The sequence below is a fragment of the Nycticebus coucang genome, chromosome 9 (assembly GCF_027406575.1).
Source record: "Nycticebus coucang isolate mNycCou1 chromosome 9, mNycCou1.pri, whole genome shotgun sequence".
Taxonomy (NCBI): domain Eukaryota; kingdom Metazoa; phylum Chordata; class Mammalia; order Primates; family Lorisidae; genus Nycticebus; species Nycticebus coucang.
In genome coordinates this window covers 44,841,533-44,862,753 of record NC_069788.1, presented here as the reverse complement: position 1 = coordinate 44,862,753, position 21,221 = coordinate 44,841,533, and the positions used below count along the sequence as shown (strand labels likewise).

At 42.6% G+C, this 21,221-nt stretch overlaps 1 protein-coding gene across 1 annotated transcript in view; it reads left to right on the top strand.

The window, feature by feature from the left end:
• Window positions 1-21,221, top strand: part of BLTP3A (bridge-like lipid transfer protein family member 3A) — a 95,515-nt gene that overhangs the window by 15,682 nt on the left and 58,612 nt on the right. The window lies entirely within an intron of this gene.

Genomic DNA, 21,221 nt, shown 5'->3' with positions numbered 1-21,221 from the left:
TATTTTTGATCCTCCTTTGCTTGGAAAAAATTCATGTCTAAATGGACTTTTACAGTTCAAACTCACGTTGTTCAAGGGTTGTCTGTACTTCTAAGTAGTGGAACCTCCCATTTTATTTTTAGATCTCTTTATATTGTTTCAATTTTTTTTTTTTTTGAGACTCTTGCTCTGGGTAGAGTGCTGGAATTACAGGCACAAACCACTACGCCTGGCCATGTTTTAATTTTTTTAATAAGCAGTCCAATAACAGATCGAAAGGATGACTTAGCCATCTATCATCAACTCTGAGAGGGTGCATTTGTGCATATCTGGTCATGTGATACCATGGATGCCTCTTAGGGAGGACATAAATCAGTGTAATCCAGTAGAAAAGGGTTTTACTTATAATAATAGAAGAGTATATTGTTTCAAATCAACCTTCTCTCAGATAACAATTATGAATTTGGGTATTATGTACAAAACCCCTCTGTGAAGATGTCAGAAAATGATCAAATCAGGCAGAAACCCCAAGAAACTTGAAAGATGGGAGTTGCAGTAGTTAAGGTTCTCATTTGTATGGCTTTTTGCCTAAGAGTATTCTCCAGTTTCCTTGGTGGTATTTTCTCAAGTGAGTAAATTTGCTGTTTTACTAGCTTGGGGAGTTAGAAGATGGAGTTTAGGATTAAAAGGGGGAAGGAATCCCAGAAAAGAGAGAGAAACAGAAGAGGGACCCTTAAAATCTTCCTGGAAACCCTGTCCAAATCCTTGACAGGTTTGGGGGAAGACTCCAAGGAGCATAGAAAAAGCAATAGTTGGAAAGCTGAAAGAACTGAACTGAGAATTCAGGTGCCGTTCACTGCAGAGCAGACAGAGTTTGGTGTATGAATACAGCCAAGTTAATTGCTCAATAGAACAAAATTGAACATTCTTCAGAGGAAGAGTGACAGAATCCAGAGTTTAAGTAATGTTCAGTATATAATAAATAGTAGGGCCGGGCAAGGTTGCTCAAGCATAGCACTTCTGGAGGTCAAGGTGGGTGGATTGCTTCAGCTCAGTTCAAGATCAGCCTGAACAAGAGTGAGACCCTGTCTCTACTAAAAACAGAAGAATTAGCTGAGCATAGTGGTTCATACCAGAAGTCCAAGCTACTCAGGAGGCTGAGGCAAGAGAATGGCTTGAACTCATGAGTTTGAGGTTGCTGTGAGGTATGATGCCATGGCATTCTACCCAGGATGACAGAGTGAGACTCTGTCTCCAAAAAAAAAAAAAATAACTAGATATATGATTAAGGAAAATATTTCTCACTCTTAAGACAAAAGCAGTCACCAGGTGTGGTGGCTCACACCTGCAATCCTAGTGCTCTGGGAGGCTGAGGTGGGTGGATTGCTTGAGCTCAGGAGTTTGAGACCAGCCTGAGCCAGAGCGAGACCCCATCTCTAAAAAATAGCTGGGTGTTGTGGTGGGCACCTGTAGTCCCAGTTACTCGGGAGTCTGAGGCAAGAGGATTGCTTGAGACCCAAGAGTTTGAGGTTCCTATGAGCTATGATGCTGTGGCACTCTACTGTGGGTGTCCAAATGACACTCTCAAAAGAAAAAGAGAAAAGTGTCAATAAAAATTGACCTTCAGGGTGGCGCCTGTAGCTCAGTGAGCAGGGCGCCGGCCCCATATACCGAGGGTGGCAGGTTCAAACCCGGCCCCGGCCAAACTGCAACAAAAAAATAGCCGGGCGTTGTGGCGGGCGCCTGTAGTCCCAGCTACTCAGGAGGCTGAGGCAGGAGAATCGCCTAGGCCCAGGAGTTGGAGGTTGCTGTGAGCTGTGTGACACCACGGCACTCTACTGAGGGCGATAAAGTGAAACTCTGTCTCTACAAAAAAAAAAAAAAATTTGACCTTCAGTAACTCAGAGCTTGGAATTATTAGATAACGACCTCTAAAACTTGGTTTGATATGGGAACAGATGGAAAATCTCATCAGAGAAACAGAAACTATAAAAAAACTAAATGTATGGCTTGGCACCCTGTAGCTCAGCGGCTATGGTACCCTAGACCAGAGCTTGTAGGTTCAAACCCAGCCCAGGCCTGCCAAACAACAATGACAACTACAACCGAAAAAAAAAAAAGCTGGATGTTGTTTGTGGTGGGTGCTTGTATGGGAGGTTGAGGTAAGAGAATCGCTTAAGCCCAAGAATTTGAGGTTGCTGTGAGTGGTGACACTACGGCACTCAACATAGTGAGACTCTGTCTCAAAAAAAAAAAACAACAAAACTAAATGTAAAATCTAGAACTGAGGTCCCCAACTCCTGGCTAGGCTGACTGATACTATGACCTGTTAGGAACTGGGCCACACAGCAAGAGGTGAGCAGTGAGTTGAGTGGGCAAGCCAGTGAAGCTTCATCTGTATTTACAGCTGCTCCCCATTGCTTGCATTACCACCTGAGCTCTGTCTCCTGGTATATCAGCATTTAGCATCAGTGTTAAATTCTCACAGCACCCTAAGTCCTACTGTAAACGGTGCAGGCTAAGGATCTAGGCTGCACTCCCCCTTATGTAAATCTAATGCCTACCTGCACCCCCTGTCTGTGGAAAAACTGTCTTCCGTAAAACCGGTCCCTGTTGCCAAAAATGTTGGGGATCACTTTATTAGACTTGCTCAATCAATAGCAGACTGGAGATGGCTAAGATTTCAAGGCCATTGAACTTGAAAATGGATCAAGAGGAATTATCTACTTTTAAGAACAGAGAATAGATTGAACAACAAAGACTGACACAGCTTCAGTGACTTGTGAGGCAATGCAATATATATGTAATTGGATTTCTAGAAGGAAAGAGAAGAGAATAAGACATCTGTAAGATTGTATTAATATTTTCCAAACATGATTGCAATAATATCTGCCATCCTACACACTCTTCTTTTGGCCTTAGTGTCTTGTTCGTAACTAGTAGAATGGGATGAAAATGACACTTCAGCTACATGGAACAACCACATGTAGGTACTACAATTAACAGTCCTAAGCCCACCCTGTTAAGACATGCTAGCTGAGGGGTCAGCCATGTGAGTGAAGAAACTGTTTTCTACTGATCCCAGCTCCTAGTCATTCTCATCTTCCCAGCTGAGGGCTCACATATCACGAATCAGAGAAAAGCCATCCTTGTTGTCCCTTGGATGAATTTCTAATGTATAGGATCCATGAGCTGAATAAAATCCTTGTTATTTTATGACACTAAGTTAAGGGAGATTCTTATACAGTGGTGTGTAATTAAAATAAGACAAAAATATTGGGCCAGACACAATGGCTCACCTATAATCCTAGTACTCTGTGAGGCCGAGGCTGGTGTAATGCCTGAGCTCAGGAGTTCGAGACCAGCCTGAGAAAGAACAATACCCTGTCTCTACTAAAAAAAAAAAAAAAAAAGAAAGAAAAAGAAGAACTATCTGGGTTTTATGGTGGGCACCTATAGTCCCAGCTACTCAGGAGGCTGAGGCCACGAGGATTGCTTGAGCCCAAGAGTTTGAGGTTGCTGTGAGCTATGATGTCATGGCACTCTACCCAGGGTGACAGAGTGAGGCTCTGTCTCAAAAAAAAAAAAAAGACAAAAATATTGAAGAAATAATGGCTGACAAACTCAATAATAGAAAGAGAAACAATCCAATTTAAAAATGGTCAAAGGGCTGAGCCTGGTGGCTGACTGTAATCCTAGCACTCTGGGAGGCCAAGGTGGTTGCCTGAGCTCAGGAGTTTGAGACCAGACTGAGCAAGAGCAAGACCCCAACTCTAAAAACAGCTGGGTGTTGTGGCAGGTGCCCGTAGTCCCACCTACTCAGGCCGAGGCAGGAAGATCTCTTGAACTCAAGAGTTTGAGGTTGCTGTGAGCTATCATGCCTTGGCCTGTACAGCGGGTGATAAAATGAGACTCTGTTTCAAACAAAAACACCCCCCCCAAAAAAAAAAAAAACTGGGTGAAGGATCTGCCTAGGAATTTCTCCAAAGATGGAGAAATGAAGCTGGGCATGGTGGCTCAATCCTAGCACTCTGGGAAACCAAGGTGGGAGAATCACTTGAGGTCAGAAGATCGAGACCAGCCTGAATGAGACCTTGTTTCTACAAAATATAGAAAAATTACCCAGAAGTTGTTGCCCCAGGCTAGAGTGCTGTGGCATCGGCCTAGCTCACAGCAACTTTAAACTCTTGGGCTGAAGGGATCCTCCTGCCTCAGCCTCTCAAATAGCTCATATTCTAGGCACCTGCCACAATACCCAGCTAATTTTTCTAATTTTAGTAGAGATGAGGTCTCGCTCTTACTCAGTCTGGTCTCAAACTCCTGAGCTCAAGCACCCTTTCTGTCTTGGCCTCCAAGAGTGCTAGGATTATGGGTGTGAGTCACCATGCCTGGCCAGCAAGTAGGCTATTAATAGTTAAGTTTGTGGGGGAGAGGTGGTCAAAAGCTATATGTGTGCTCTGTGCCTGTTGCACAGTGGTTACAGTGCCAGCCACATGCACTGAGGCTGGTGGGTTTGAACTGGCCTCGGCCAGCTAAACAACGACAACTGCAACAAAAAAATAGCTGGGTGTTGTGGTGGGCACCTGTAGTCCCAGCTACTTGGGAGGCTGAGGCAAGAGAATCGCTTAAGCCCACAAGTTTGAGATTGCTGTGAACTGTGATGCCATGGCACTCTACTGAGGGCAACATAGTGAGACTCTGTCTCAAAAAAAAAAAAAGAAGTAAAGCTATATGTGGATTTTCAACTGGGCAGAGGTCAATACCCCTAACCCCTTCATTGCTCAAGGATAAGCTGTATACAGAATACCACAAAACATTTGCTGGGAGCAGTAAAAGGAGACCTAAATAAAATTTTCATACTTTGAATATATACCATGTTCAAGGACAGACTGATTCAGTTCATATGTCATATCCCCCTAATTTAAGCTATATATTCAATGCAATTCCAATCAGAATTTCCACAGGTATTTTTTAAAACAGAAATTGTAGGCTGATTTAAAACTTTATATAGAAATGAAAATGACCTAGAGTGGTCAAAATAATCTTGAAAAAGAATGAAATGAAAGAATTTATATCATCTACCTTCAGTGCTTAAAATGAAGTAATAAAGACTGGTATTGGCGTAAGTATATATGGATGAGATGAACAAAATTGTTCAGAAATGAACCACTATATGTAAATTGCATCTTAAATAACACAACTGCTACAAAATCAACATTATGAACAAGTAATTTAGATAGACAGAGAGGCTTGGTGCTTGTAGCTCAAGCAGCTAGGGTGCCAGCCACATACACCAGAGCTGGCAGGTTTGAATCCAGCCCAGACCTGCCAAACAACAGTGACAACTACAACCAAAAAATAGCTGGTCATTGTGGCAGGCGCCTGTAAGTCCCAGGTACTTGGGAGGCTGAGGCAAGAGAATCGCTTAAGCCCAAGAGTTTGAGGTTGCTGTGAGCTGTGATGCCACCGCACTGTACCCAGGGCAAGAGCTTGAGATTCTTGTCTCCAAAAAAAAAAATAGAAGGGAAGAGAATTTTCTCCTGAGAAAGGCATGTAATTTTTTTTTTTATTTATTTTTATTTTTTGAGACAGAGCCTCAAGCCACAGCCCTGGGTAGAGTGCTGTGGCATCACAGCTCACAGCACCCTCCAACTCCTGGGCTCAAGCGATTCTCTTGCCTCAGCCTCCCAAGTAGCTTTTGGTTGTAGTTGTCATTGTTTGGCAGGCCCGAGCTGGATTCGAACTTGCCATCTCTGGTGTATGTGGCTGGCACCCTAGCTGCTTGAGCTACAGGTGCCGAGCCAAGGCATGTAATATTTTCATGCATATGTTTTGAGAGTAAAACCTATTAGGGCAAATCTCTAAGATTGAATGGTATATTTTGTGAGATTATCTGGGATGGAAGATTGTTAGCTGTATTAGTGATTGGTAAGTTTTGTTTGGATGATGAAGGCAGTCTTTCTATCTAAACCACCTGCTTCAGAGTTGTATTATATTTTTGCTTACAGAGAAACCTGTGGTGTGGCTGAGCAGTGAAAATACTTATATGATGATTTGGGTAGTAAACTTGGAAGCTAAGACCTTTAGCGTGGAAAAAAATATATAGTAAGCAAAGTGTGTTTGTGGATCTTTTTATTTCTCCAGGGAGGGTTTAGTGTCTGTGGGACCTGAAACAGACTGATTATTGCTACCTATTAACCCTATTATTAACAAGAAAGGTACTCAATTCACAGGGACAGGGTACTGGGAGAGTTGGATGAATGCTGGGTTAATGTTCATTTCTGTTATTTACTTAGTTCAAGCTTTTCCACTGGCTAGCTATGACTCTTGGGCAAGTCCATTTGTCTCCTCATTTGCAAATTTTAGATTTGGACTGAATGATTATTTTTTAAGATTCCTTTAGCTCTAAAATAATGAGAATCTACAGATGTAAGGATTCTCACTTCCTAACATTGTGGTACATTTTCACAAAGATGTCAGAAGAGATTTCTCTGTTGTCTCTTTGGCAGATTGCAGTCCTCTGGCAGACATGTAACTTGATCAAAAACTGTTTTTTTTCAATTTGATTTCATCTTTGCTTCCACACTTAGTAACAGTAACAGATGGCCAGAAAATGTTTTCCCTGCATACTTGAAATGGAATAAATAGCAGCTTTCCATTAGTCTTTTTAGCCACCCTTGCTTGGACTCTTCAGTATCTTCAATTAGGAAATGATGAATGAAGTTTGTGCCAGGGACTGTAGGGTAGAGAAAGAGAAGTAAACAAGATTATTCTTCTAAAGAATTCAGTATCCACTTGCAGCTTGTGATTTTTAAACTGGCTATTGAAGATGATTTGGAATAGTTGGTTTTTTCATCACATTGCTGTAGTTTAACCTACTTGTACTCCGGTATAAGCAGAGAGTTTGAGCTGTTTAGGTATTGAGAGAGCTAGAGCTGGGCCTCCTGTGTAATTCTTAACAGCAGTGGTTTCCTTGCTTGAATACACCTCCACAAGGGCGAATACACCTCCCCCCCAACAACTGGGCCCATAGATCACCATTTTTTTAAAACCTGTTCTTTGTTATTGTTATAAAATGTAGGCAAAATCATTTAAAGAATTCTTACTTAAAAAAAAAAAGAGAGAATTCTTTTTTTTTTTTTTTTTTTTTGAGACAGAGTCTTATTATGTCACCCTTGGTATGTGCTGTGGCGTCACAGCTCACAGCAACCTCTATTGCCTTGCCTCAGCCTCCCAAATAGCTGGGACTACAGGCATCTGCCACAATGCCCAGCAATTTTTTTGTTGCAGTTGTCATTGTTGTTTAGCTGGCCTGGGCTGGGTTCGAACCTGCCACCCTCAGTGCATGTGGCCGGCGCTGTAACCACTATGCTACAGGCACTAAGCCTTTACGATCTGTTTTGAGAAGCTAATAAAGTGCTTACCTATTTTATGTTGAATCCTAAAAGTAAATCGATACATTAAAAAGTGCAGGGCGCCGGCCCCATATACCGAGGTTGGCGGGTTCAAACCCAGCCCCGGCCAAACTGCAACAAAATAATAGCCGGGTGTTGTGGCGGGCGTCTGTAGTCCCAGCTACTCGGGAGGCTGAGGCAAGAGAATCGCCTAAACCCAGGAGTTGGAGGTTGCTGTGAGTTGTGTGACGCCACGTCACTCTACCGAGGGCAATAAAGTAAAACTCTGTCTCTACAAAAAAAGAAAAAGTGTGTATATGTTACAGCATTATTAGTGTCATGGGGAATAGCTAGTGGTGGTTCATCAGACCTGGATGTACCATCAATAGTTCTTAGAGTGTACTTAAAGAACTCTTAGTTGTTTAGTGCCATTCAGCTTTTGAACCTCTTTTTTTTTTGAGACAGAGTCTCACTTTGTCACCCTTGGTAGAGGGCCTTGGCATTATAGCTCACAGCAACCTCAAACTCTTGGGCTCAAGTGATTCTCTTGCCTCAGCCTCCCAAGTAGCTGGGACGACAGGTGCCTACCACAATGCCTGGCTACTTTTTTTTTTTTTTTGTAGAGACAGAGTCTCACTTTACGGCCCTCGGTAGAGTGCCGTGGCCTCACACAGCTCACAGCAACCTTCAACTCCTGGGCTTAAGCGATTCTCTTGCCTCAGCCTCCCGAGCAGCTGGGACTACAGGCGCCTGCCACAACGCCCGGCTATTTTTCTGTTGCAGTTTGACCAGGGCTGGGTCCGAACCCGCTACCCTCGGCATATGGGGCCGGCGCCCTACTCACTGAGCCACAGGCACCGCCCCATGCCTGGCTACTTTTTAGAGACGGAGTCTTGCACTTGTTCAGGCTGGTCTTGAACCTGTGAGCTCAGGCAATCCACCTGCCTCGACCTCCCAGAGTGCTAGGATTATAGGCATGAGCCACTGTGCTCGGCCTCTTTTCTTTTTTTTTTTTTTTTTTGTAGAGACAGAGTCTCACTTTATGGCCCTCGGTAGAGTGCCGTGGCCTCACACAGCTCACAGCAACCTCCAACTCCTGGGCTTAAGCGATTCTTCTGCCTCAGCCTCCCAAGTAGCTTGGACTACAGGCTCCTGCCACAGTGCCCGGCTATTTTTTGGTTGCAGTTTGGCCAGGGCCGGGTTTGAACCCATTACCCTCGGTATATGGGGCCGGCGCCCTACCGACTGAGCCACAGGCACCTCCCCGCTCGGCTCTTTTCAACCTCTTGATAGAGACTGGGTGTCACTACTGGAATGGTAGTGAATTACATGATATACTTAAGAAATATTTTATTAATCTGATTGGGCTGGTAAAGTGCAGAAAGGTTTTGATGAAGTTACACTATAACTTTATAAAAAAATTAAATTTATTCTTAAGCAGTTATAGCAGTATATAGTATACTGTAAAAAGGGAAATAATGTCGGCTCGGCGCCTGTGGCTCAAGTGGCTAAGGCGCCAGCCACATACACCTGAGCTGGCGGGTTCGAATCCAGCCCGGGCCTGCCAAACAACAACAATGATGGCTGCAACCAAAAGATAGCCGGGTGTTGTGACGGGCACCTGTAGTCCCAGCTACTTGGGAGGTGGAGGCAGGAGAATCGCTTTAGCCCAAGAGTTGGAGGTTGCTGTGAGCTGTGAAGCCATGGCACTCTACCCAGGGAGACAGCTTGAAGCTCTGTCTCAAAAAAAGGAAATAATGTCCTCCAGCCATTTCTGAGACACCTTAAAAATTCATTGTGTACCAGATGTGTTTTGGGGACCTGTTTGTAATATTAAGAAAACCCCAGTGAGCACACTGGGGTTCATACTCTGACTCTTCCTTTTACTGCCCTGTCATCGGGAGCAAATTACTTCACATTTGAACTCAGGATGTCCTTCTGTAAAATGGGGGTATAATGCATACTTGATAATATAGTATTGCAAAGATTAATTGACATAATGTTATGAAGACCTTTCCTTCACAGCATGTTGCAAACTAAAATGTCATCATTGTCATTAGTAGTTTGGTTTTGCTTGTCAAAGTTAGATGATGAGGGTTTTCCTCCCCCTTTTTTTTTTTAGCTGACCAGAGGATATTAATCTGGTCAAGGTTATAGGGCAAAAGACATTCAATTATTTTAAGCTGTTGTGTCCATCTTCATACTCAGTGGAGGCCTAGATAAAAATGTTAAGTCAGCATTCCTGTGTGTCCAGATAGAGTAAAAATGTCTGGAAAAAAATTAAGAGTTTGTGCGAATAGGTAGAGTGAAGCAGATAATCTCTGTAGAGAGATTCTCTTCCTTTGATAGTCAATATTATATAATAAAATAATATCCTCTTGTTTGCTTATTTTTTTGTGCCCTTTTTCTTTCTTTCTTTCTTTTTTTTTTTTTCGGTTTTTGACCGGGGCTGGGTTTGAACCCACCTCCTCTGGTGTATGGGGCCAGGGCCCTACTCCTTTAAGCCAAAGGTGCCGCCCCCCGCTTTTTCTTTACTGTTCTCCCTCAGTCCCTTACCTGGAAATTTGAATGATCACTTTTCATTTGGGGCCTCATAATACTTTGGGACAGAGGGGCATGTTTCTGGGTTTTATTCTTTTCCATTTGTTCCTATGTGTTAGTGGCAATGTTGATGATGGCAATGTGCCAACAGGCTGGTGAGCCAGTCCTCACTGAGGCTAGTTTTCAGTCCTGACTGGCTTATGTTCACACACTTGTCAGAAATACAAGTCCACCTGGTTAGCATCAGGATGAAGTGGGGCACAGGGTTCTCTCCTCCTCAGAACTGTGCTGTTAGTGTTGTCAGTTGCTAGTTGACAAAGCTATAAAGTTCAGAGAACTCTGTTGATTACCCAAATAGACCTGTGGTTTCCATTTGGTTGGCCTTGCCCTTACAATCTTGATTTTGACTAGCTTCATTGATAATTTTATTTCCTGTTCTTGGTGGTTCTCTTGTGAGCCATTAATACCAGAAAATATGAAGGATGAAAATCTGTATTTGGAGCCAGAATGGGATGTAATGGGAAGGCTTTCTGGGGAACATCAATTCTTTTTTTTTTTTTTTTTTGAGACAGAGTTTCACTCTGTTGCCCAGGCTAGAGTGCCCTAGCATCAGAGCTTACAGCAACCTCAAACTCCTGGGCGTAGGTTGTCCTGCCTCAGCTTCCTGAATAGCTATTACTACAGGTGGCTGCCACAACGCACAGCTAATTTTTCTATTTTTATTTTTTAATATTCATTTATTTATTTTTTGAGACAGAGTCTTAATTCGTCACCCTTGGTAGAGTGCCATGGCAATCCCAGCTACTTGGGAGGCTGAGGAAAGAGAATCGCTTGAGGTGTCTGAGGTTGCTGGGAGGGAGCTATGACGCCATGGCACTCTACCAAGGGCAACAAATTGAGACCCTGTCTCAAACAATCAAACAACCCAGAAGAATCACCTTAAGTTTGTTAAAAATGCAGATTCCTTATTTCCTTCATCATGTGATTTGGCATCTAGGGTATAGTCCAATAATCTGCATTTTACTTTTTTAAATTTATTTTTTGAGACAGAGTCTCAAGCTTTTGCCCTGGGTAGGGTGCCACAGTGTCATTAATAGCTCACAGCAACCTTCAACTCTTGGGCTCAAGCAATACTCTTGCCTCAGTTTTTTATTTCTTCTATTGTTAGTAGAGATGGGGTCTCACTTTTGCTCAGGCTGTTTTGAGCTTGTGAGCTCAAGCAATCCACCTACCTCAGCCTCCCAGAGTGCTAGGATTACCTAGCCACTGCTAGGCATGAGCCGTGGTTCAGGTTTGTGTGATCAGAGTAGGATAGTTTAAGACACATTGCCCTAAATACTAGCAAAGTTAGGAAGAAATATCGTATAATTTCATATACTTTTTGGTAAGACTTGAAATATACATTTATATGGTCCTGAAAATAGTTATATTTTTCATTTTTTTTTTTTTTTGGCAGAGTCTCACTTTGTGGCCTTTGGTAGAGTGCCTTGGCATCATAGCTCACAGCAACCTCAAACTCTTGGGCTCGAGCGATGCCTTTGTTTCAGCCTCTTGAGTAGCGGGGACTACAGGTGCCCACCACAATGCCTGGCTATTTTTATTTTATTTTTGGACACAGAGTCTTACTTTGTTACCCTCAGTAGAGTGCCCTGGTGTCACAGCTCACAGCAACCTCAAACACTTGGGCTTAAGTGATTTTCTTGCCTCAGTCTCCCAAGTAGCTGGAACTACAGGCACACACCACAACACCTGGCTATTTTTTTATTGCAGTTGTTGTTTAGCTGGCCTGGGCTGGGCTCAAACCCACCAACTTCGGTGTATGTAGCTGGCACCATAACCCCTGTGCTTATGGGTGCCGAGCTGCCCAGCTGTTTTTAGAGATGAGGTATTGCTCTGGCTCAGGGTTGTCTCGAACTTGTGAGCTCAGGTGATCCACCTGTCTTGGCCTCCCAGAGTGCTAGGATTATAGGCGTGAGCCACCAAGCCTGGCCAAATTAGATTAGATTTTTTAGAGAACACAATGTATAAATTAGATATGTGGTACTTATTTGGTATAATGTCAGTACTAACTAGCAGTATAACTTATTCTTGACTGTGTTTATGTTTCATTTTATCTGAAGTATGTTCCTCTTTTTTCGGAGAAGTCCTCAGTCTGAAAAAGTCCTTATCACTTTCTTTTCTTTAAAACGACTGTTTATCACAAGGAAGAACAGCTTATGTTAGTGATTCTCAATCTTTTCTCCTCACCTTTGTATATCAGAGGGATCCTTACTTCTTGGCTTACACCTACACAAATTTTCAGCTGGGGTAGGGAGACTAGAATCTGTGGGGGAAGAGAGGAGGGGACACGTCTTCAAAACTAATTTTATGTCTGTTAAAATTTTCTTACCTTTAAGACCAGCAGTTCTTCTGAAAGATGCCCTGCCCTAATTTCTGAGTTTATGTTGGCTTCCCTGAACTTTTTAGAGGGAGTGTTGCTAGAGCAGTAGGAGGAAATAATTATGTATTTTATTTAACTACACCAGAGACTTGAAAAAGAAAGCCTGTTTGTGTCTAGTGATTACAGATAATGTTGAGTGTTGTTTTCTGCTTTCCCTTCCTTCCCTCAGGACTGTCTCATCAGAGTTCCTAGGAGCATGCACCATCTTCCTACATTTCCTATTGTTTTATTTACTGGGAAGTGTTTAGGTGCACTTTTTTTTGTTGTTGTTGTTGAGACAGGGTCCCATCCTATGCCCCTGAGCAGAGTGCAGTGGGTGTAGTAGCTCACCACAACCTTAGACTCGGGCTGCAGGCACCCCGCTGCCTCAGCCTCCAGAAGCCACTGGGGTTACAGGCCCTTGCCGTGGCGCCCGGCTGGGTTTTTCCATTTTTTTCATGAGTCGGGGTCTCACTGTCGCTCAGGCGAGTCACAAACTCCTGAGCTCAAGCGATTCTCCCTCCTCAGCCTCCTACAGTGCTGGGATCGCCTGGCTAGGTGTGCTTTTTTACTGTTTCACACCCTAGTCTATTTCCTTGTTTGTAGCCATTCTTTTTAGGAATAGGAATGTGCTGTGGCATTGCTCCCAGCAACCTCAAACTCTTGGGTTTAAGCGATTCTCTTACCTCAGCCTCCCAAGTGGCTGGGACTATAGGCACCCACCACAACACCTGGCTATTTTTTGTTATTGTTGTCCTTGTTTAACAGGCCCTGGCTACTTTTGAACCAACCAGTCCCAGTGCATGTGGTCGGCGCCCTAACCACAGCTACGTGTGCCAAGCCACAAGTTAGTTTTTAGAGGAAAAAGAGCCATTTATAGAAAACTTGTCTTTTTGGTTCAGAGACTAAAGTTAATACATATTCAGTGTGTGTTGATTTAAAACAATTTTTTTAGCGAACTAAAATTATTAAAAAATGTGTTAAGTGTCTAGGATTTTATTTTACACTACTTGGAAGCTATTAATAAGCTCTTACTGTTTCATGGATTTTGGCAAAACACACAAGCCTCCTGGATCACATATAGAGGACTTTGTCATCACAATTTCTTTTCTTTCTTTCTTTTGTTTTGGTGAAACAGAGTCTGACTGTGTTACCCAGGGTCGAGTCCTCTGGCATCATAGCTCACAGCAACCTCAAACTCCTAAACTCAAGCAGTGCTCTTGCCTCAGCCTCCAAAGTAGCTGGGACGATAGGCACCCACCACAATGCCTGAGCTAATTTTTTTATTTTTAGTAGAGACAGGGTCTTGCTCTTGCTTAGGCTAGTCTCAAACTTCTGAGCTCAAGAAATTCACCTGCTGGGCTGTGCCTGTGGCTCAGTGAGTAGGGCGCCGGCCCCATATGCTGAGGGTGGCGGGTTCAAACCCAGTCCCGGCCAAACTGCAACAAAAAAATTGCTGAGTGTTGTGGCGGGCGCCTGTAGTCCCAGCTGCTTGGGAGGCTGAGGCAAGAGAATCGCGTAAGCCCAAGAGTTAGAGGTTGCTGTGAGCCGTGTGATGCCATGGCACTCTACCCGAGGGTGGTACAGTGAGACTCTGTCTCTACAAAAAAAAAAAAAAAAAAGAAATTCACCTGCCTTGGGCTCCCAGAGTGCTCGGATTACTGTAAGCCACTATACCTGGCCCACTGCTTCTACTAATGGCCCAGCAAGCAGCATAAACATATTTGCATCAGTTTTCTTTGCCTCCCAAAATCCTATGGGAGTGACACAAACGGGCCCAGATTGATGCCAGCACATATGTTATAAGAATGGAACACTGGGGGTGGGGGTGGGGCGGAGGCAAGATGGCCGACTGGAGCCCGTTTTCCACAGAGGCTCCCGTCCAGAAGGAGAGTTAAAGGACAGAAGTTTAGCAAGTAAGCTGATGGTTTGGGGCTGAGCCAAGAGAGAAGGTTGAAGAACGCACATCAACCCTGCTGTGGCGAGCTGCAACCCCAAGGATACAATAGGTACAAAATCTATCGCCAAGCTGACCGGAGTCCCTTCCCCCATGAGAACGGCTTGCAGTATGCTTTCTACAAACAAGCGAGCATAGTTGAAACATTCTCCCATTTTATTCCAAAGGAGAGACCCTCTAAAAACCAGACCTCCTTCCCCTACTAGGGTGCCATGGCACTCTCCTGCCAGGCATAAAACTGTATATATTCTCTATTTGCAATTCTGAACTCCCAGCACTCCCCTCCACTCTCACCCCAAGGTCTGGAAGCCTGTCCCCCATGGAGTCCAGATTCTTGGGCCTTTTCTCGAGAGGTGTGGACAGGGCGTGGGCTTTTGCAGGTCTATGCTGATTCTGCGGCACAGGCGTAAGAAGACGGTGGACTGAAGGAACCATACTGGAGAGGGAGAGGCGGTGCCCCATGGCACAGAGCAGTAGCAGTAGCAGTGGGAACAATAGGACCTAGAATAGGACAATAGGAACTCCTGGGGATATTTTGGAGAGACACTCCCTGTCTCTCTGGGCAACCAGAGAAAGCCAGGTATCTTCTCCAGTGGCAGACACTGGCGGAACAGATCTGGGACAGTAATACAGGCTCTGTGAGCAAAGGGTATGCCTGAGGGAGTACCTGCCTGGGCGGGTTGCGGCAGGATGGAGAATAGAAGATGTGTTCGCAGAGACAGCATACTCCCAGGGCAAAGTTGAGCCAGAAGGACTGTTTTAGTGAGCCTAAGAAACACTTGGCCCTGAGAGGATCATAGCTGAGAAAAAGGCAGGCAGGCAGAAGCTGGAACTCAGAGGCAAGTGTGAGCTCTAATTGCATCTGCCCCAACACAGACGGCAGCCTGGTCCGCAAGGGAATACAACCAGGACAGAATCACAAATTCCGTGAAAATATAAGGGTCAGCAACATAAATCAGGGATGGGGCTGGAACTGAGTGAACTGCCCCAGCTTCCATTAACCACCTGAGATTGTCAGGCCTCAGCTCCCCCTACCTGATGGTGGCAGAGTGTGGAGGCCTGGCCAAGGAGACACAGATCTTGTGACTCAGGCAGGCGTAAATTCCTGGAGGAGCATCCGCTCATTGGAGGGAATTGGGTCACAGCCCTGTGGGGTTACCAGTGACTAGGTGTGACAGAGGTGCAAGGTGGGGAAGGAGGCATTAACCTTCCCAGACTAATTCATTTGCTAGGGGTGTGTGTGTGTGTCCTTCTGACTCCACGGAGCACCAGAACGAGTCATACTTGAGCTTCCCGCAGACCCCTGCGATCTAGTTGCCAGAGATCTTTTGAACTCTCCTACTTGAGACTGGGTGCTGACTGGGACAACTGATTTGGATCTCTCAGACTAGACCAGTCACCCGAGGACTATCCAAAGTGGTACCTTGGGTGTGTGGTTGTGGAAGGTTTGATTTTTCTTTTCTAGTTGTTGCCCGTGGGGGGCAAGTTGACTTAATTGCTGGTATTTCTCCACAGCTGAGACTTCAACCCAGAGTAACTGATTCAATAGGGTAGGACAGAGACCATCTGAAAACAAGACAGAGCCACTTAGCCCCACCACTACAAGTAAGTCCCCATTATCTCAGGCCGTAGCACTGTACGGGTCCTTTGCAAGCTCTAGGGGAAAAGGCACAGATACCAGTCACAGCTCTAGGGCAAACAGCTGGTTAATCACTACTCCAGGAGCCCCCCAACCCAATTTTGCCTTATCTGCTCATCTAGCCAAATGGTGTAAAATAATCATGGGGCGGAATCAGCGGGAAAACTGGTAACATGAATAACCAGAGTAGATCAACTCTCCCAAGGAACGCTACGGTGCACACAGCAGAAGATCTCATTCATAAACAAATGGCTGAGATGTCAGAAATTGAATTTAGAATTTGGATTGCAAATAATAGAATGGAGGTGAAGTTGGAATTAGAAATTCAAGGAGTATTTCAAAAGTTGTCTCAAGAATTCAAAGACAAAATCCCCAAAGATTTTGACAACATTGAGACACGAATTTGCAGCCCTCAAAGATCTGAGAAATACGGTAGAATCCCTCAGTAACAGAATGGAGCAAGCAGAAGAAAGGATTTCTGACATTGAAGACAAAGCTTTTGAACACTCCCAAGCACTCAAAGAGGAAAAGAAATGGAGTGCAAAAACGGATCATTCTCTCAGAGAGCTCTGGGATAATTCGAAGAAAACTAATATTTGCCTTATAGGAATTCCTGAAGGTGATGAAGTTGCTTCAAGGCACAGAGGCTCTTCTTCATGAGATTATGAAGGAGAACTTTTCAGACATACCAAGAGATTCTGAAATTCAGATAGCAGTTTCAGAACCCCAGTATGACTCAACCCGAATAAGACATCCCCCAGGCACATCATAATTAACTTCACTAAAGTTAATATGAAGGAGAAAATTCTGAAAGCAGCCAGATGTAAGAAAACCACAACCTACAAGGGGAATATTAGAATGACTGCAGATCTCTCTGCTGAAACCTTTCAAGCTAGAAGAGGGTGCTCATTGACTTCTAATCATCTAAAACAAAATAACTTTCAACCCAGGATCCTATATCCAGCTAAACTGGGTTTCATTTGTGATGGAGAAACTAAATACTTTAATGACATTCACATGTTGAAGAAACTTGCCATAACCAAACCAGCTCTCCAGGATATTCTCAAACCTATCCTCCATAATGACATCCTCCTCCACAATAGTAAACTCACTCAGAAACTTTTGATCAAATTCCAACTTCCACAGTGGTGAAAGGATTAAAAATATCCACTGGACTTTTGAAAAACTTGATACCCAAAATTCTACCAGGCTTATCAATATTCTCAATTAATGTGAATGGCTTAAATTCTCCTCTGAAGAGGCACAGGTTGGCTGACTGGATACAAAAACTCAGGCCAGATATCTGCTGCATACAAGAATCTCATCTTACCTGAAAAGATAAATAGAGACTCAGGGTGAAGGGATGGTCATGTATATTTCAGGCAAATGGAAGTCAGAAAAACGCAGGTGTTGCAATTTTGGAAATCAGAAAAAAGCAGGTGTTGCATTTTATTTGCAGATACAATAGGCTTTAAACCAACAAACGTAAGGAAAGATAAGGATGGTCATTTCATATTTGTTAAGGGTGACACTCAACATGATGAGATTTCAATTATTAACATTTATGCACCCAACCAGAATGCGCCTCAATTTATAAGAGAGACTCTGACATGAGCAACTTGCTTTCCTCCAGCTCCATAATAGTCGGAGATTTTTAACACTCCTTTGGCAGTGTTGTATAGATCCTCCAATAAGAAGCTAAGGAAAGAAATTTTTAAAACGTAACCATTCAACATTTGGATTTAATGGACATCTACAGAACATTTTGTCCTAACAAAACCGAATACACATTCTTCTCATCAGCCCACGGAATGTAAAATTGATCACGTTTTAGGTCACAAGTCTAACCTCAGCAAATTTAAAAGAATAGAAATTATTCCTTTCATCTTCTTGGACCATCACGGAATATAAGTTGAACTCAGTGACAACAGGAATCTACATACTCATACAAAAACATGGAAGCTAAATAACCTTATGATAAATGATAACTAGTAGAGATGAGATTAAGAAGGAAATTATCAAATTTTTGTAACAAAACGATAATGAAGACACGAATTATCAATCTCTGGGATACTGCAAAGGCAGTCCTAAGGGGCAAATTTATAGCACTGCAAGCCTTCCTCAAGAGAACTGAAAGAGAGGAAGTTAACAACTTAATGGGATATCTCAGGCAACTGGAAAAGGAAGAACATTCCAATCCCAGACCCAGCAGAAGAAAAGAAATAACCAAAATTAGAGCAGAATTAAATGAAATTGAAAATAAAAGGGTTATACAACAGATCAATAAATCAAAAAGTTGGTTTTATGAAAAGGTCAATAAAATAGATAAACCTTTGGCTAACCTAACCAGGAAAAAAAGAGTAAAATCTCTAATTTCATCAATCAGAAATGGTAAAGATGAAATAACAACAGACTCCTCAGAAACTAAAAAATCCTTAATGAATATTACAAGAAATTTTATTCTCAGAAATATGAAAATCTGAAGGAAATTGACCAATACTTGGAGGCATGCCACCTTCCAAGACTTTGCCAGAATGAAGTGGAAATGTTGAACAGGCCTATGTCAAGTTCTGAAATACCATCAACTATACAAAATCTCCCTAAAAAGAAAAGCCCGGGGCCAGATGGCTTCACGTCAGAATTCTACCAAACCTTTAAAGAGGAACTAGTACCTATATTACTCAACCTTTTCCAAAATATAGAAAAAGAAGGAATACTACCCAACACATTCTATGAAGCAAACATCACCTTGATCCCCAAACGAAGAAAAGATCAAGAAAAGAAAAGAAAAGAAAAGAAAATTGGGCAGCGCCTGTGGCTCAGTGAGTAGGGCACCGGCCCCATATACCGAGGGTGGTGGGTTCAAACCCAGCCCCGGCCAAACTGCAACAAAAAAATAGCCGGGCATTGTGGCGGGTGCCTGTAGTCCCAGCTGCTTGGGAGGCTGAGGCAAGAGAATCACATAAGCCCAAGAGCTGGAGGTTGCTGTGAGCCGTGTGATGCCACGGCACTCTACCGAGGGCAGTAAAGTGAGACTCTGTCTCTACAAAAAAAAAAAAAAAAGAAAAAATTTTAGACCAATATCACTAATGAATATTGATCTGAAAATATTCAACAAGATCCTAACAAACAGAATCCAGCAACACATCAAACAAATTATACACCTTGACCAAGTGGGTTTTGTCCCAGGGTCTCAAGGCTGGTTCAATATATGTAAATTTATAAATATAATTCATCACATAAATTAAAAAACAAAGACCGTATGATTCTCTCAGTTGATGCAAAAAAAGCTTTTGATAATATCCAGCATCCCTTCATGATCAGAACACTTAAGAAAATGGGTATAGAAGGGACATGTCTTAAATTGATAGAGGCCATCTACAGCAAACCCACAGCCAATATCGTATTGATTGGAGTTAAATTAAAATCATTTCCACTCAGATCAGGAACCAGGCAAGGTTGCCCATTGTCTCCACTGCTCTTTAACATTCTTAATGGAAGTCTTAGCCACAGCAATTAGGGAAGAAAAGGCAATCAAAGGTATCCATATAGGGTTAGAAGAGATCAAACTTTCACTCTTTGCAGATGATATGATTGTATATCTGGAAAACTTATTATAAAACTCTTAGATTCTACTATAAAACTCTTAGAAGTGATCAAGGAATACAGCAGTGTCTCAGTTTACAAAATCAACATTCATAAATCGGTAGCCTTTATATATACCAACAATACTCAAGCTGAAAAAACAGATAAGGACTCTATTCCATTCACAGTAGTGCCAAAGAAGATGAAATATTTGGGAGTTTTATCTAACAAAGGATGTGAAAGATATCTATAAAGAGACTATGAAACTCTAAGAAAAGAAATAGCTGAAGATGTTAACAAATGAAAAAACATACCATGCTCATGGCTGGGAAGAATCAACATTGTTAAAATGTCCATACTACCCAAAGCAATATACAGTTTTAATGCAATCCCTATTAAAGCTCCACTGTCATACTTTAATGATCTCAAAAAAAATAATACTTTGTTTTATATGTAATCAGAAAAATACCCGAATAGCCAAGATATTACTCAGAAATAAAAACAAAGCAGGAGGAATTATGCTACCAGACCTCAGATTATACTATGAATCGATAGTGATCAAAACAGCATGGTACTGGCACAAAAACAGAGAAGTAGATGTCTGGAACAGAATAGAGAACCAAGAGATGAACCCAGCTACTTACTATTATTTGATCTTTGACAAGTCAATTAAAAACATTCAGTGGGGAAAAGATTTTCTGTTTAACAAATGGTTCTGGGTGAACTGGCTGGCGACCGTAGAAGACTGAAACTGGACCCACACCTCTCACCGTTAACTAAGATAGACTCTCACTGCATTAAAGATTTAAATGTAAGACATTATAAAAATACTAGAAGAAAGTGCAGTGAAAACTCTTGAAATCAGCATGGGTGAATATTTTATGAGGAGAAGCCCCCGCCTCGGGCAATTGAAGCAGCATCAAAAATACACTACTGGGACCTGATCAAACTAAAAAGCTTCGGCACAGCAAGTAAAGCAAGCAGACAGCCCTCAGAATGGGAGAAGATATTTGCAGGTTATGTCCTCAACAAAGGTTTAATAATCAGAATCCACAGAGAACTCAAACATATTAGCAAGAAAAGAACAAGGGACTTGAAGAGAAACTTCTGTAAGAAGACAGGTGGATGGCCTGCAGACACATGAAAAAATGCTCATCATCCTTAATCATCAGAGAAATGCAAATCAAAACTACTTTGAGATATCATCTAACTTCAGAAAGATTTGCCCACATTACAAAATCCCAAAACCGGAGATGTTGGTGTGGATGTAGAGAAAAGGGAACACGTCTACATTGCTGGTGGGAATGCAAACTAATACGTTCCTTTTGGAAAGATGTTTGGAGAACACTTAGAGATCTAAAAATAGACCTGCCATTTGATCCTACAATTCCTCTACTAGGTATATATCCAGAAGACCAAAAATCACATTATAACAAAGATATTTGTACTAGAATGTTTATTGCAGCCCAATTCATAATTGCTAGGTCATGAAAGAAGCCCAAGTGCCCATCGATACATGAATGGATTAATAAACTGTGGTATATGTACACCATGGAATATTATGTAGCCCTAAAGAAAGATGGAGACTTTACCTCTTTCATGGATGGAACTGGAACATGTTCTTCTTAGAAGTATCTCAAGAATGGAAGAAAAAAGTATCCAATGTACTCAGCCCTAGTATGAAACCAATTTATAGCTTTCTTATGA